Source organism: Pinus tabuliformis, chromosome 4_1 (assembly GCF_031772625.1).
Source record: "Pinus tabuliformis cultivar Carrire ecotype Pingquan chromosome 4_1, CPIR1, whole genome shotgun sequence".
In the NCBI taxonomy this organism is placed as follows: Eukaryota; Viridiplantae; Streptophyta; class Pinopsida; order Pinales; family Pinaceae; genus Pinus; species Pinus tabuliformis.
This window is the reverse complement of record NC_142303.1, coordinates 221307192-221324180: the sequence shown is the minus strand read 5'-3', so window position 1 is coordinate 221324180 and position 16989 is coordinate 221307192.

Genomic DNA, 16989 nt, shown 5'->3' with positions numbered 1-16989 from the left:
AAGCGAAGCGACCATCTCAAAGACCTGAAACAAATCTTTCAACGGTGTTTAAGGTATGGAATTTCACTTAACCCAAAGAAATCTTTTTTCGCGCTAAGTGAAGGGAAACTTCTAGGATTCATAGTGTCAAAATCCAGTATTCACATTGATCCTGACAGAATCAAAGAAATTTCTGAAATATCCCTACCTCATAACAAAAAGGCCATGCAATCTTTCCTTGGTCAGATCAACTTTGTAAAGAGATTCGTTCCAGATTTTTCACGAATCGTGTCTCCTTTGCAAAACATGATTAAAAAGAATTCAAATTTTAAATGGGGTCAAGATGAACATGAAGCATTCAAACTGATCAAACAAGCTATTATTAATGCTCCATCTTTAGCAACTCCGAATTTTTCAGAACCTTTTATTTTATACACATTTGCCTCAGATAAGTCATATGCTGCGATTCTAACTCAAGCAAATCATGAAAAAGCGGAAGCTCCAATTGCGTTTTTTAGCTCAAATTTACAGGGTGCTGAACTAAATTATTCAGACATGGAGAAACAGGCTTATGCTGTTTTCAAAGTGGTCAAATACTTCAGACCTTTCTTACTTAAAACCCATACTAAGATTATAGTACCGTTTCCAGCGGTAAGGAATCTTCTAGTACAGAAGGATGTGGGTGAGAAAAGGGCCAATTGGGTTACTGCCTTACAGGAATATGATATTGAGATCAAACCAGCAAACATTGTAAGAGGTCAAGGCTTCTGCAAAATGCTGGCTGGAGCATCGCAAATTTCTGAAATTCCATCTGAAGAGGTACAAATGTGTGAGGTAAGCCTAAACGATGCAGAATCATTATATGCTGATATCATTTATTATCTTAAGAACGGGTATGCTCCTTCACACCTTGATCATACTAAGAAAAGAGCTCTAAGGTTGAAAGCTAAACAATATCAGCTCATAAATGATATTCTTTTTAGAAAAAATTATGATTCTGTTCTTCTTAGGTGTCTTGAGAAAGCTGAAGCTGAAAAAGTTTTGCAGGAACTCCACGATGGGCGGCAGGCGGACACTATGCTAGAGATGCTACTGCACATAAAATCTTACGCGCAGGATATTACTGGCCCACGCTGTTTAAAGACTCACACAGTTACGTGAGAAGATGTCAAGTCTGCCAAACTACTGCTGGAAGACAAAAGAAGCCGTCCCTGCCACTACAGCCAGTAAACATCGAGCAACCTTTCAGTCAGTGGGGCTTGGACATAATAGGTGAGATCGTTCCTCACTCTTCTAAGCAGCATAGATACATCCTCACAGCAACATATTATTTTACTAAGTGGGTAGAAGCAGTTCCACTCAAGACAGCTAATTTTGAAAATATCATTGAATTCATTGATCAATTTATAATCACCAGGTTTGGATTGCCATCCGCTTTAATGTTTGATAATGCATCATACTTTTCTGGAAATGCAATGACTGAATTCGCACTTAAAAGAGGATTCAAACTTAAATATTCAGCCAATTACTACCCACAAGGTAATGGGCTAGCTGAGTCAACAAATAAAAACCTAATCAGGATTATTAAAAGAACAATTGACCAAAATCATAAAAATTGGCACAAAGCTTTGATATATGCTTTATGGGCAGACCGAATAACGCAAAAAGCTTCTATCGGCACTTCTCCCTTCAACTTAGTTTATGGGAAAGAAGTGGTTCTTCCGACTCACTTAGCAATTCCCTCTTTGTCTTTAGTACAATACATTGATGAAGTACCCACTTCCTCCTTACAGCTAAGACAAATGGAAATAATTAAATTAGAAGAACAACGAGAACAAGCTAGGAAAACATATGCTCATCATCAAGCACTAGTAAAATCCTCTTTTGATTCAAACATAATGACCAAAAAAGATTTTCAGATGGGAGATTTAGTTTTAAAGTGGGACAAGGCTCATGAAGAAAAGGGCAAACATACAAAATTTCAAAAGATGTGGCTTGGTCCTTTTCAGATTGTAGAAGTCATAGTCCATCAGCGTTTGTGTTACAGGATTTAGCAGGTAGAAGGGATCCCTTGCCTGTTAATGGACAAATTCTCAAGAAATATTTTCCATAGAAGATTATTCTTCTATTTTTGTAGAATAGTTGTTTTTATTTTTCATAATAAAACCAGTTGTGAGTGGTTACATTAGGCATTTACGAAAAAGACACCAATTCTCTTTCAGATATTGAACTTTTTGCTTGTATAAATAGCAAATCTTTTGAAAACTGATCTTTATTATTGATAGATACAGTTAAAAAACTTTAGCCTAGATATGATACTAGTTTCAACCCCAATTTTTTTTTTTGATGAAAACAACCTTTAGTGAAGAAATTGTTTTACCTCAGTACAATGAAAGGTATCAATAGCAAAATAAAGATTCTCTGTAGAACAACTGTTTCCAAAAACTCTATTATTGTCATCCAGAGCTATCTTAAGGAAACAATGACTTCCTCTCTGCTAAGGAAATCGCAACTTTCAGAGGAACGATCCAAGGATACACTTTATCTTGAAGAATAAGAGGTCTCATCACGAGCCGGCTTATCATTATCACAGATATTATAACTTGCTGACTTTGCCAATACTGTACACCACAATAGGGCAATGACTCAAGATTGTTGCAATCAAAAGACAAGGGGTCTCATCACGAGCCAGCTTGTTCAGCAAAGTTATAAATCAAGTGAATGACTGTGTCATAATTTGGCTACCAAACCAAGACATTGTTCTTTAAGAATAAAAAGAAAATCAAAGCAATAAGTGTGGATATGGATTTTTCTTTGAAAGTTGTAGGCCACCTTAAGTAGGATACAGGATCATTGCTGGGTAACAGGTAACCCTGTCGAGGCTATAAACGCTTGCTGGCAGCAGAGGCTCTACCTACGACAAATGAGCATATTTAAAACTGGTTTACAGAGGAGACTTTGTTTTATCTTTACAAGACCAAGTAATGGCTGATGTAAATACAAGGACTAGCCTGAGGAAGCAAATAATCAAAGTAGAAAAAGGTTGAAACAAAATATCATTGACGGTTAGAGCATAATGTACTTTATCTTTCCATAATAAAGTTTAATTTTCTGAAAAAATTTCTGTTTTGGAAGTTTGAAAAATTCAATAGAAAAACAGAGATAACTGGTTCTTCCAAGTGAATCGCCAATTGTTGTGGCCACCAACAACCCCCTCCTTATTTAGTATTAGCAATAACACTAGATAAGTGGGGACCCTTAGTAAAAAATTCAAAAAATTCAATTAAGGCTCATATATTTTACTCCTTAAGAAACATTGCATTGCGCGAAGAATGATAGGACATTTCCTTATGAGTAAAAATGATAAACTGCGAGAATGCGATGCGAATTCCATCGCATCGCATGCATTAAGAAACACTCACATTGGAAAACCTTAAAAAAATCGCTGATATCCGATATGCGATATCGCATATCGCAATGTCGCATAAAAAAACACATAACCATTTAACGATTGTAGCGATCCGCGATTTTGCGATAGTGCGAGACTGCGATCCACGACTTTGCGATAGCGCGATCAAACGACCTTGCGATAACACAGCACCATGAATTTGCGGTAATGCGATGCTGCGATGCGAATCGCAGAAACATCCCATCACAAATTTCCCTAGCTCAATATTCAAGAAAGGTTTTTCCATAAACCAAAAATTGGATATGCGCTTTAATGATAATTAATGAATGATACGCCAGTTGTTAATGAAAGACGGTTTTGTGTTTTTCGAAGAGTCAGTTTACGTCAGGTGGCATGTTTTTGTACATCCGTAGAGTTTAAAGCTTTCCTGTCGATTTTTATTATCATTACTCTCTCCTCATGTGTGAACTGCAGGAACGAAAAACAGAAGTAACACAAAGCAATGTGCAGGAAGCCATGAAGGAAAAGGGTAAAGCTCCAATGCTCAGAGACAGAGAAAAGATGCCCTCATAAATGGATACCGCATGCAACAGAGCCGCAGATTCACAGAACGCTGTTGAGCTATCCATTACAGATCTTTCATTCACAGCCATGGTTGAATGAGTAGTTGAACAATGCTGATATCAACAGGCGGTTTAACGCTCAAGGTCAGAAGCTCACGAAAGCAGTATTTTTACAAATTTTGAAGCTTATACTGGTGAAGGAAAAGGCACTAAAGGCGAAAAACGCATCAGAGAGGCCCGGATCAAAGAACAGAGGCAGTTTCTGATGCGCGATTAGTGCCTAGCGCTAATCGATAATCGCACATCGCTGAGAAAATTGCTCAAAAAGCAAAGCCTCTAACTGCTCAGTCACTCGTAAGCCCGGAAAATGCAAGAAAGCAATGGTAAAGAACAAACTGGAAACATAAAACTGAAAGAAAAGGCAGAAGCAATTCGAGGATTAACCAAGTGGAACTTGGATTATTACTGGGCATACACAGTAAATCCACATAGCCAGAGGATGACTCTCGAGTATATCATCGATTTTGCTGAAAAGATGGTGCCAGCTCTTACCATTTATGTTTTCTTAGCTCAACCAAAAGCGGAAGACAGTCAACCGACTCTACCCAGGCTAATATTGAATGCTCGCAACATTAAGGAGCAAATGCAGAAATAGTTAGATATTAGATTTAATTTTTAGAAATAGTTTTGCTTAGAAAAAGGGCGGTCATTTAAACCGTATCCTGAATCTGTGTAATTAAGTTATTTAGTTAGTAGTATTTAAACCCTTCTCATGCATTTAGAGAAGGGTCCAGAAATTTATCAAAAACTTGTCCTCAGAACATGCACTTTTGCACCCTCAGAGGAGGTTTTGGTGAATGAATGGATCAAGATTTGTTGATGTTTGCATTTGATATCTGCTACTGATGTTGCACTTTGTACTCTTAGTGGATGTTAGAGCAAGGAGAGATAAATCATTGTTGCTTGAAGCTTATGAGTAGGACTAGTCATAAATGGTACTTTTATCTCTTGACCATTTCTGCTTATATGTTAAAGTGATATACAGTTTTTAGTTGTTTATGTATTATTGCATGAATGCTTGAGTTATCATTTGGCACTTTTGTACGGTGATAGCTATTTATTTATGCCTAATGTATGAATAGCTTATTATGCGATATGCTTTTCACAACTGTTTCGTCTAACTTTTTATGCGAAGTGGTTCATCTTGAATGATTTCCTTTCTTATAATCGCTGAATGATCTTTATTACCAGTTGTTATTTGAAATCTTTTTAGATCGCATAATAGAAGAATTACATCCTGGGTTAGTATAGATTTAGATGTGCTGTTTATTAGATTACAATAGCATAAAATTAGATTAAAGTTTGAATTAGGATATCTTAGATAGGAACTATTAGATCAGCAACATCAAATTCTACACACACACTCATAGATTGGGAAACTGGTCCCATTATCCCCAGTCGGACCCGCTATACCAAACGGGTAAGGAGCTGCCAACCAAGGTCCGGACCGGGTGGGTATCCCCCTTATTGTCGACCCAATTTTCGAGGCTTCAACAGAACCTTGTGATCCAAAAACTTTGACCCTAAGAGATGAGATGGAAAAAGAAATATGGGTCATGAGGAGCCTAGTTGATGCGATATTTTTTGGGGGAACTAATTTTGCATATAAAATTAATCTAGGGAATTTCTTGGACCATTATAGAATTTGATTAAAGCTTTGTGTGTTTATCTGACTTGGAAATCAAACATTGGTAGGTTGTATTAGTAGTCAAAATGCATTGAAAGTGCCAAAAAAATTATTGGAAGTTCATAACATGGAAAACTATTATAAAACTAGAAAGGTGTGGTATTATTTGTGAGTTAGTAGAATATTTGGATGGCCATCTATATCCAACTAGGTCAATCATCCCGCTTTGGAAAGCAATGATATCCAACATTAACCTCCTCTATCCAATGGGGAAATTTTTGCAAAATCTTGTTCTTGGTGAATCCATTGTTTTGGTGAAGATGTTGCCCTACTTTGACATCCTAATAGACTTGTATGCTCTATCAATAGGTTCTATTTATCTTGACGGCCATGATTAAATCAATGATGGATTTCTCAATGTAGTCAAGGTTGAGTTGGTGCAAGGGATAAGCATTATGCCACCTCCAATGTGTCCAATAGAGGTGGAAATATTATTAAAATATCTCTACAATAAATATAGGGTGTAAACTGAGGAAAGGTGGAATACTCAATTAAAAAGCATTCTCACCCACAACCTTGGTGGTGATGTAAAGCCCATGTCAAAAATGGTTTAAGCTTCTTATGAGGCCTGTGAGTCGCTCTTTATACAAGTGCAACCATAACTTATAACCAACCTGAAACTCGTGTGCAACTCAATGCTTAATCATGTCACTACTTGTAAATATCATTTACTTCCTATGAGATAGCATGAACTTGTCGTTGTATATGCTACATATATTGCAACAAATTTGCTTGCTCTATCTCCCTTGGTTTAAGCGTGGGAATAATCTACATGTGTAGATGCAAGGCAAAGCTACGTTAATTGGGGCCAATGTCTAGAACCCAAGAACTCCTAAAAAAAGTAATGGTTAGTAGAATGGTGAAGGGTTGTAATGTAATATGATGACCATGACGAAGGCTTTGATTCCATGTACATGCGTGCTTATAGTTATGTGATATTCATAATCAACATGTTTACTACCTCTATCTATCCTTCAATCTAGAGGAGGAAGGAAATTAATTCGGTCATTTTGGTGTCCATAATTAACCACATGCTAAGCCAAACAGTATCGAAGAACCTGATGTCCTTATTTGCAACAATGGTCTTGGCAACCCAAATTGAATCGAAACACACTCAAAGAAGAGCTTAGCAATGGATTTTGACATGGTACTCTTCTTATAGGGTGCTAAAATTGCCATCTTAGAGAACCAATCAACAACCACAAATACACGATAATTACCTTGCTCGGTTGAGGATAGGTCCAACATGTAATCCATGGAGATTGACTTTCAAGGCTTATCTAGAATAAGTGGGAATAAGCAATACCTACTTCTTGATGATGAGTGTAGTGATGACACAAGTAGTGCATGATTTGATATACCCATTGACATTTTTTCAAAGCTTTAGCCAATATAAGTACTTCTATAATATTATGATTGTTTCTTCATGTTAAGTGCCCTACCACCCTACTATAATTCACCTCCCAAATCAACTTCTCTTACTGATAACCCAAACAATACATAAGCCCATCATGGAGTTAAAGTCTAAAATTGGTTTACTTGCACCTCATGTATTATATGTAGCAACAAAGTCAAGATTGTTTTCATGCAATTAGGGCCACCCACAAAGTCTCGTGTCCTTCAAAAATAAGCACCATAATTTGTGTCACAACTGAAAGTTTGTCAAAGTAATGCACAACTAAGTTTATGATGTCATTCTTGAACTTGATGAACTTGATGTTTAAGTTGAATCATAGAAAGTACATGGACCACTTTTGATCTCAATCATTATCTAATTTTCCCTACATTTGCATGAATTACAAGGGTGTGTGGTCAATGTAGATGATTGTTATCTTTATGAGAATGCAGTGGTTCCATAATCGACGTGTAATATCCCATTCTTATTACCTTTGATTAAATTGTAATTAATTATGATTAAACATTAATTTGTTTAGGTTTGGGTATTTTAATTACCATGCTTTATTTTATGTTATGAGAAAGACGTGTCATGGAAATTTAAATAGTTGTAAATATTGTTTTTTGCATTCAATAAAATAGCCAAAGCTAATTGAGATACGAGCTCAAAAAGGGGGCCATGAGATGATGCGAGGGGAAAGGTGAGGAGGTCCCAAGGGAAGTTCTACATTATCAAGATAAGATGGGTAACTCCTTGATGATATTTCATTAATCACTACGAGGAAAATACCATCTAGCAAAGGTTTTTGTAGAAGCCCATATAAAAATAGCCCAAAAATTCATTTGTAGCTGAGGTCACTAGCGAAGTTGGTGGGCAGATGTTTTAGCGAATGTTTTTGAATGGCGTGTCTATAATATATGAACACACCGGTGTGTTACCTAATTATATGCACTGTTGCGTTACCTAATTATACGCATCGGTGCTTAATAACATATGGTGCACCATGGTAGAGTTATTTTTTTATAATAATAATAAAAAACAATGGTGCGCTAACTACATAATGTGCACCAGTGCATATACTACTCGATGGCACAAGAACAGGGTTAAATTTTAAAAAATGTCAGCTGTAAAAATCATTTTTCCTACTCTAGTGCTATACTCTCATGAAGCCCCATTGCTAAACCTGTATAAGAATGCCCCGATGCATAAATAATATGGTGCACCGTTGTGAGGTTTTTAATTTAAAAATGGTGGTGCACTGATTACATTTTGCGCACCGGTGTCGTTAATTGAACTGAAGGCATCGGTGCTTAATATAAAATGGTTCACCATTGCAGGGTTATTTTTGTACAAATAAAAACAACGATGCGTTGCGTATAAAGGCACACCAGTGTGTATACTATTCGATAACACTGGACAAGGTTTATATATATATATATATATATATATATACATTCGTAAAATTCATTTTCACAATTTTGGTGTTATACTCACATAAAGCATCGATGTTCTACTCATATAATCAACATCGATGCCATTAATAGAATTGTATGTCCTGGTGCTTAATATACAATGGTGCATCGTTCGAGGGTTATTTTTTTTAAATAAAAAATAACGGTGCACTAAGTGACTCTAGAGAATCGGTGCATGTACTACTCAATAGCACCGGACTAGTATAAATTTTAAAAAATGTCGGTCTTAAAATTCATTTTCACCATTCTCGTGATATACTCACACGAAGCGTCGATGCTTTGACCTTTTCGGAACACCCTATGTGTGTATACAACATCGTGCATCGTTGCAAGTTTTTTAATTTAAAAATATCAACGCGCTAGGTGAAATCGGAGCACTGATGCGTATACTACTTGACAACACCGGACAAAGGTTAAATTTTAAAAAATGTCAGTCGTAAAACTCATTTTCACCATTTCTCTCACATGAAGCACCAATGTTATTCCTATTCTGACACACCCCGGTGTGTAAATATTATGGTGCACTGTGGTAGGGTTTTTAATTTAAAAAATTGCAGTGTGCTTCATAAATGTTCCACATCGGTGTGTTGGTTACTCGAGTGCAACGAAACAAGGTTAAAACAAAAAAAAAAAAAAAAAAAAAAAAAAAAAAAAAAAAAAAAAAAAAAAAAAAAAAAAACCCTTATTGGCCGTAAAATTAATTTTTACCATTTGTAATGTTGTATAGATCTTAAGCAACAGTGCAAACTTTGCCTCTGTGAAGCACCCTACGATTGGTGCTTCTCTTACTTGCCATCCTTCCATTCGTTGCTTACTGCATGCCTTTCAAATTTTGTTAAATGGTGGTCAAATTTGTTTTTATCATTTATGTGGCAACCATGCGTCCCTGATGATCAAATGTCCTGGTAATGTTTATGTTTCTCCGTGACTTAATTTTTTAGTGGAGTATAATTGAAAATTAAGTTAAAAAATGGTTTGCGTTTGAATTTATTTTTTTCTTCGCGATGCGTTCAAAATGTTTGGCTCGTTACAGGGTGCACCACAAATTGGTGCGTAACGTTAACACACAGTCAATGGTTTGGTGTGTTTGGTAAATGTAAACGACCAAGCCGTGAAGTTCCACGATGCACCAGTTTAAAAACTATAATTTTTACGGCGGTGAGTTTAGTAAAAATAACTTAATGGTGCGTTTATTTTTGCCAAATGCACCAAATAATATTTAAAAACTATAGCTTTGTGCGTTTGTTATCCCGAATGTTTTGGTGTCGTGTGTCGACGTAAAATTAACGCACCAGTGCGAAATGTTATGTCGACGCACCACATTGAAAAACAAAAAATATCTAATCTCATGTATGTATGTGAACTGAAAGCGATGCGTCAAGTCGATGTACAATATGGAACGAGGGTGGGAGGAACACGAGAGGGAGAGGGATTTGCACCATCTCCCTATTACGCAGCAACCTAAGGCCTATTGAGGAATGTAAGCCTCCTTAAGTACTATGAGGAGGCTACATATTTGAAGGGGCACTCTGGGTTGTTGGCAAACTGATCCGTTGATGGGATTTACACCGACAAGCTTTTTGTGTTGGTCCTGACATGTGGTTTGAGCCCACTGAGGTGGAAATTTATTTTCTCACTGGCCTATCCAGGAGAGGGGGGGGGGGGATTTTCCCCAGTTCCCTGATGTCCCCCATGGTGTTGCACCAAAGGGTAAATTTGTCTACTCCCAGAGATATGTGGGGATCATGTAATTTCTCCAATAGATTTTTAGGTGTATATTGGATAGCTACAAATCACTTCTTTTGGTGTAGAGGAGCTTAGGTGCCTCTCACTATTATTGAGTACCATTACACACTATACTAGTGATGGGAAACACATTAGTTTCCATCTTTTGTTTTATGTTGATTCTTTGGTGCAAAGGCCACGATGTATCAGATGGTCTGCCATTTTTTTGTGGCAGTTTTGTATAACTTTAGATAGATGTCATGTTATGATACATGGGAGGGTGAACTTCCCTTTTACTTTAGAGTTGTTTATTTTCTTTTTTAGAGGTTTCCAGAGACGAGACCTACTTTTGACCATCACCCTCCTAAGCCAATGACTAAGGTGCGGATGCACATGTGAGGTGAGATGATGCCCAAGAGGGGCCAGCCGGAGTATCCCGCCAGGATTTCTGTCAACGCACTTGGGCTACTTGCCAGGGAGGTCGACCACATGTTGGTCTTGGTGTTGTGTCCTTACACGGGGATTGTTTGGCGACAATGTCCCAACATCCTCTTCATACAAGATGAGACACCAAATGATAGACATAATATTAGTGTTTTCTTTCAAGTATTTAGTTTCATTCTATTGTCTTAATTAATTAGAATAAAATTAATTATAGCACGTTCTTTAACTTGTTTTATTAAAATGTTTAATGAAATTCTCTAATTATTATTGTGTACTATATATTTTGTAGACATCATCACATTTACTGGGGACATGCCTTCTTCCCCACCGGATGGAGATACAGAGATAGTCAAGGTCGCAGAGGGTGAGGGACGTCCTGATTGGATACATGCGGGAATGCAGCCGCACCGTAGGCATGATATTGGATTCAAGATGGAGTTGGGCGGCCAAATCTCTAGCATTTTGGTTGAGGAAGGAATCTTCCCTGTGATGACTCAAGTGATCAAGGCAGATCCTAGGCTTCTGGAGCTTTGGATGGACTTACCGCATGATATGATGAGTCTCATGTGTCATATTGCCAGAGCTACTAGGTTTATACTGGAATTTAGGAGGGTTGGTCACCATGCAACAAAAACAAAGTCTTCACCTAGTACTACCCCATCAAATCATGATGGTCAATGTGGTGATCCTTCTAGTAGTAATCCTCCTCCTCAAGATGGCCATGAATAAGATGCACAGTCTTCACTGAGATGTATTATCCCATCGGATGATGATCTGGTTATCGGTAATCCTTTTGGTAGTACTTCGCCATCTCCTCCTCATTAACCTCATGATCACCCACTGCCTCATGTTTCTCCTCAGAGAGTAGACCAACCACCTCTTCCTCCACCTCATAGTTCGACCCTTGATCAAGTAGTTGACCATCCATTCTCTTCTGCTAAAGACCGAGATGCTACTACTACTGTTGTATCAGATATTTTATAGTAGTTATTTAACTTGACTTTATCTATATATATATATATATATATAGATATATCATGTTAGATATGTTCATTTAATGTGCTTGAAGATAGATGTGTATGCTATAGCAGTTGTTTGAAAATATGAGACGTATATTTGAGGACGTGTGTGGTGATGATGTTAGACAATTCTTGTGTTTTATTAGATGTGATGATAATGATGACGCCATGTTAGATTATTAGATTTGTGTGCTAGCTAATGATGTTTATATGTGTTAGAGGTGTATATAATTAGATGATGTTAGCGAATTTGAATGTGTATTTTAGATGATGTTTATGTTTGTTATATGGTTATAATCATGATGTTTATTTTTATGAAATGATATTTTATAGATTATGTATTGGTGAACTTATATCTTAATTTTATATATGAAATTACATGCAAAACCACTTACTTTGTATAAAAATGCAAAGATATTTTTATAAATTACAGTTTATTATGGTTCAAACTATAATTGTAAAATTATCATAAATATTTTTCTATTCCATAAATAGTTCATACATATTCATTCTGACTAAATTCTTATTCAAACAAGGGTTGCGATCAGCATAGTCTTTGCCTATAAAAAAACATAGAAAAAAATAACGTTTATAAAACATATCTAAAAAATAGTCACTACAAAACATAATCAATTTTACACATAATTAAATTGTACAAACCTCTAAACAAAACTACCTTTCGAGTCATAGTCAAGTGTAGAAATAAAAAAGTTGTGACTTATATTTATAATGCAAGAGTTAGACAATATCTAATTAATCTTTGCAATTGATTTTCAAAACTTATATTGCAACATGTAATCACTATGAAATCAATTGAAAGTGGTCGAATTATGGGCTGAGGGAGCAATCATGGGAAACCCTAAACAGGAAGATGTCAAAGGGGAGGAGGACGTGCTTCAGGGAGAACAATACACCTGGCGGTAGGCAGCTACACACGAAGGACACCTTGGTTGTACCTGTCACTAGAGTTAGGGGCCTCGGGTATGAGGAAGGAGGTGAACGAAGGTATAGGGTAATATCACATCGGGAGAGGGGTTTTACTATTACTACTATTGTGCTTGTTTTTATCCCTCAGAGGCACACGCTCGACGAAGGTTTTAACAACTATCGTTTTCGGTGGAGGTTTCAATCAACAGACAAGGATGGGTAAAATGGTCAACCAAAGGGATTTTGTCGACTGAGAGCTCGAATCGGAAGACATCTTGTCGGTTTGGGGTTTGGATATTATTGAGCAGAATATAGAGAAGTTTATTCGTCCAAGTGGGATTCCAGCTGGGAAGAGGAGAGGTTCGGTAGTGGGTTGGAGCCAGGAAAGCAGTTTAGGGTTTCTGGAGGATACACTCTACATGTCAAAGGCAAAGGATTAGGGGACTGACAATGAACTAGATGAGAGGCAAGAGCTAGTTGTTTTCTCGACAAACGATGCAGCAGTGGGAAGTCAAGTAAGTCCAAAAAACCCTGGTTATTTTCATACATCAGGTTTATTTTCTAGAGGGCTTGAAGATATCGTTATAAGTTGCGGCTTTAGGGGCAACGAGGGGTTTAAATCATGTTTGATAGAGGATTTGGGACACTTGGAAGCGGTAAGGGGGAAACAGTTGGATAGTGCTCTTGCATGTAAGAGCCCGCTGAACCAGAAGACTGGAGAGTCCATAACCCAACAAGGGAAACCCACACTGAAGGAGTTAACATAAGAAGCACCATTTCAGCGTTTTAGGGGACAATTGGAAGAGTCAATGGAAGTATTGGGGGATTTCAGAGGGAAATTTAGGGGAGGAAGTTCTATGCCTATCTCGGTGGTGCGTGAAGTTCTACCAGGGTTTCGTGCTCTAGGAAGCGGGAGATCATTCTCTTCTCTCGAGAGAGGCGAGGCAACCCTCAAAAGTTAGGACCTTAATCAATCGAAGTTGTATAACAGAGAAGCAGTTAGGGATGCACTCCGAAGAAGGTATCAATGAGAGGGAGGATCAACTGGAGGCAGGGGAAGCGGGGAGGAATAGGAATTCAGGGGCGAAGAGGAAGAAAGGTAAGCTAATTAAGAAAAAGGAGGTATGCCCGAATCTGGTCCTTGGAGTCGACATTCAGATTGACAAGGTTATGGAAGCGACACAAGTAACCTTGGTCGGGAGAGCCAAGGGGAAAAAATACTCAGCAAATTACATTACAGAATGGATATCCAAAGCATGGAAGGAGGTGCCCAACCAATAGTTTGAAGTGACCACTCTTGCTAGGGGTTGGTTCATGATTAAATTTGGTAAGGGAGAAACTCTCGAATGGGTAATGAGGCACAATTGGTGTTTTGGTAGAGCACCAATTTTGTTTACAAAATGGAATCCTCTTTTTGATGCCCAGAGAGAAAAGGTGGCAGAGATTCCAGTTTTTGTTCGTCTACTGGGACTACCACCACAATTTTGGATGAAGGAGGTGTTCAAAGCCATTGGAAATACCTTGGGTATTTTCGTGGAGGCAAATATGTCATTTCTTGAAACAAGGGATAAGAGGCTATCTCGAATTCTGGTAATATTGGATCCAAGGGAAGGACTGACAGAGGAAATACACCTAAAATATAAAGAATTATCTTTTACCCATATCATAGATTATGAACAACTCCCCTTCCGCTGTCATAGGTGCCATAAATATGGGCATCTAGCAAGGGATTGTCCCCTGGGGTTCAAAAGGAGAAGAAGGCACAAAGGAGATGCAGGAAACGCAGATCGCCCTCGGAAAGTAGAGGAGGAAAATGCACAAGTAGAGGAATTGGGGAACAGGCAGGAAGGAGATCAAGAGTCGATGGAAACTCAAGAAATCCAGGAAGTGTAGATGGAGGAAGTGGTCATGCAGGAGTAGGAACAGCCTGGGGAGTTGGCTTGGGATGAGTTGGTCGAGAGAGGTGCAATAATCTATGCACCACAATTGGAGGGTATTGTTCTTTCTCCCATTCCTCCTATTCAAAAATCCTTTATGTCTCTGCTCAATTCGATCCTGAGGCCTGGTCCTTCCAGGCCTATTTGTTTGGAAAATATGCATGTAGAATCTGTGACCAATGCCCTATATAGTATCATTACCTCAATTCCAGAGATTCATATGTTCCAACCCTTGTTATCGAGCCTTGTGACCTCAAATCTTTATGAGAAAATTGTAGAGAAACCTCGTTATAGCTTTCGGCCTCGTGAGAAGAAGGAAGTTCCTCATGGAGTTGTGGATGGGTTGGGAGTCCCTTTGATATCGGTCGAACCTCAAAATACTAGAGGAAGGAAGTTTCAACTTTCAAAATCTGAACAAAGAGCAAAAATAAACATTGCAGACGGGAAACAATTATCATTAAAAGGGGAGCTTAAAGCAATGCAAGCCCCATCCCAAGTGACCTAATGATAGTGTTGTCTTTTAATTGTAAAGGTTTTGCTAGTGACTCTAAAGAACTAGTACTGAAGTCTCTGTTTAAATGTTATGGTCCTGATGTTATTATGCTCCAAGAAACCCTTGGAGCAGGAGAGGAGATTAAACTGGCCTTGAATAAAATGCTTACGGGTTGGACATTCATGACTATGGATGCCAAAGGAGGATCCACAGGTTTGGATCTCAGAGTCAAATATGGCAGTCTGAAGTTATTAAACTCCTGGGGATCAGAGCTGGTATTGGGGGCTGAGGTGTATTCCTAAGAGCTATGTTTAGATTTATTACTTTTGAATGTTTAAGGGCCATGTCAGGACATGGTGTCTTTCTAGAATAACCTTTTCTCTAAATCCGTTATGAATAATTTGAACTTGGTGGTGGTGGGGGATATGAATTTCTCCCTGGGCTTGTCGGAAACATGGGGTCCTCTAGTACAAGCCGACCCACTAACAGATTTCTTTATGAACAAGATATGTGCTAATAAGCTATTAGATATAATTATGATGAAATCTAGACCTACTTGGAGGAACATGAGAGCGGGGGAGGCAAGGGTAGCCAAGAGACTGGACCGTTTTCTTCTAAAAGAGGATCTCGCAACCAAGATTCCATGTTTTAGACATTGGGTGGGTGAAGGAGGAGACTCAGACCACCTCCCCATCCTATTGGAAATGAAAGGACCTAATAAAAATCGGGGTCTCCATTTAAATTTAATCCGACATGGCTCAAGGAAGTCTCATACAATAATTTTATTAAAGCTACTTGGAGGCCTTTGGCTGGTGAACAGGGGTTGTCTTTAGCTCAATCCTTTATGGATAACTTAAAGCGAATGAAAAAGGAAACCATAGAATGTGCAAAAACTAAGAAGATAAAAGATGAAGCTGTTTTAAGCAGGGTGGGGGAGGAATTAAATCTAATGGAGAGCCTGAAAGTGGACAATTATGAGACAATGGAGAAGAGGGAAAGGATCAAACAATTGGAGACTGAAAGAAGGAAAATTCTAAATGATAGAGAAGAGCAGTGGAGGCTAATATGGTTGGCAACAGGGGATGAAAATTCAAACACAATTTGGGGACTAAAAATGGAGGAAGGAGAAATTGCAAAATCCTTTGCCGATCTATCCTCGTTGGGTGGAAATCACTTCAAAAATATTTTTAAAGCCCCAAAAGTAGTATCAATAACAAAGGTGATCTAGGTTTCCCAAATTTTTCCTAGGTATGTTGAGGAGGAGGAAATGATCTACTCATGGCATCGGTGTCAAGAGGGGAGGTAGAAGGGATCTTAAAATCCATGCAGAGGGACAAGAGTCCGGGTTTGGATGGGTGGACAGTGGAATTCTTCTAGCATTTGTTTGAGCTTATAGGAGATGATCTCACTGGGGTGTTGGAGGAATCCCAGGATAAAAGATCGGTGTATGAACCTTTCAATTCTACCTTCTTTGCTTTAATATCTAAATCGGAGGATCCATCTTCCTTTGAGTAATTTTGGACTATCTCACTATGAAATTGTATATATAACATTATAGAAAAAGTCATTGCAGTCCGTCTAAAGCCTATCTTCTCAAGCAACATATCCAAGGAGAAATTTGGATTTCTAGATGGCAGACAGATTCATGAAGCAATAAGGGTTGCATAGGAGACACTACACAATATCAAGAGGAGCAAGAAAAAATGTGTGATTGTAAAAATCGATCTTTCTAAAGCATATGACATAATCAGTTGGCTATATATTCATATACTAATGACCCATCTAGGGTTTAGCATCAGGTTTATTAACTGGGTAATGGGATGTATCTCAAATGTCAGTTTCGTTGTCCTGATCAATGGGGCAACCTCCTCTTTCTTC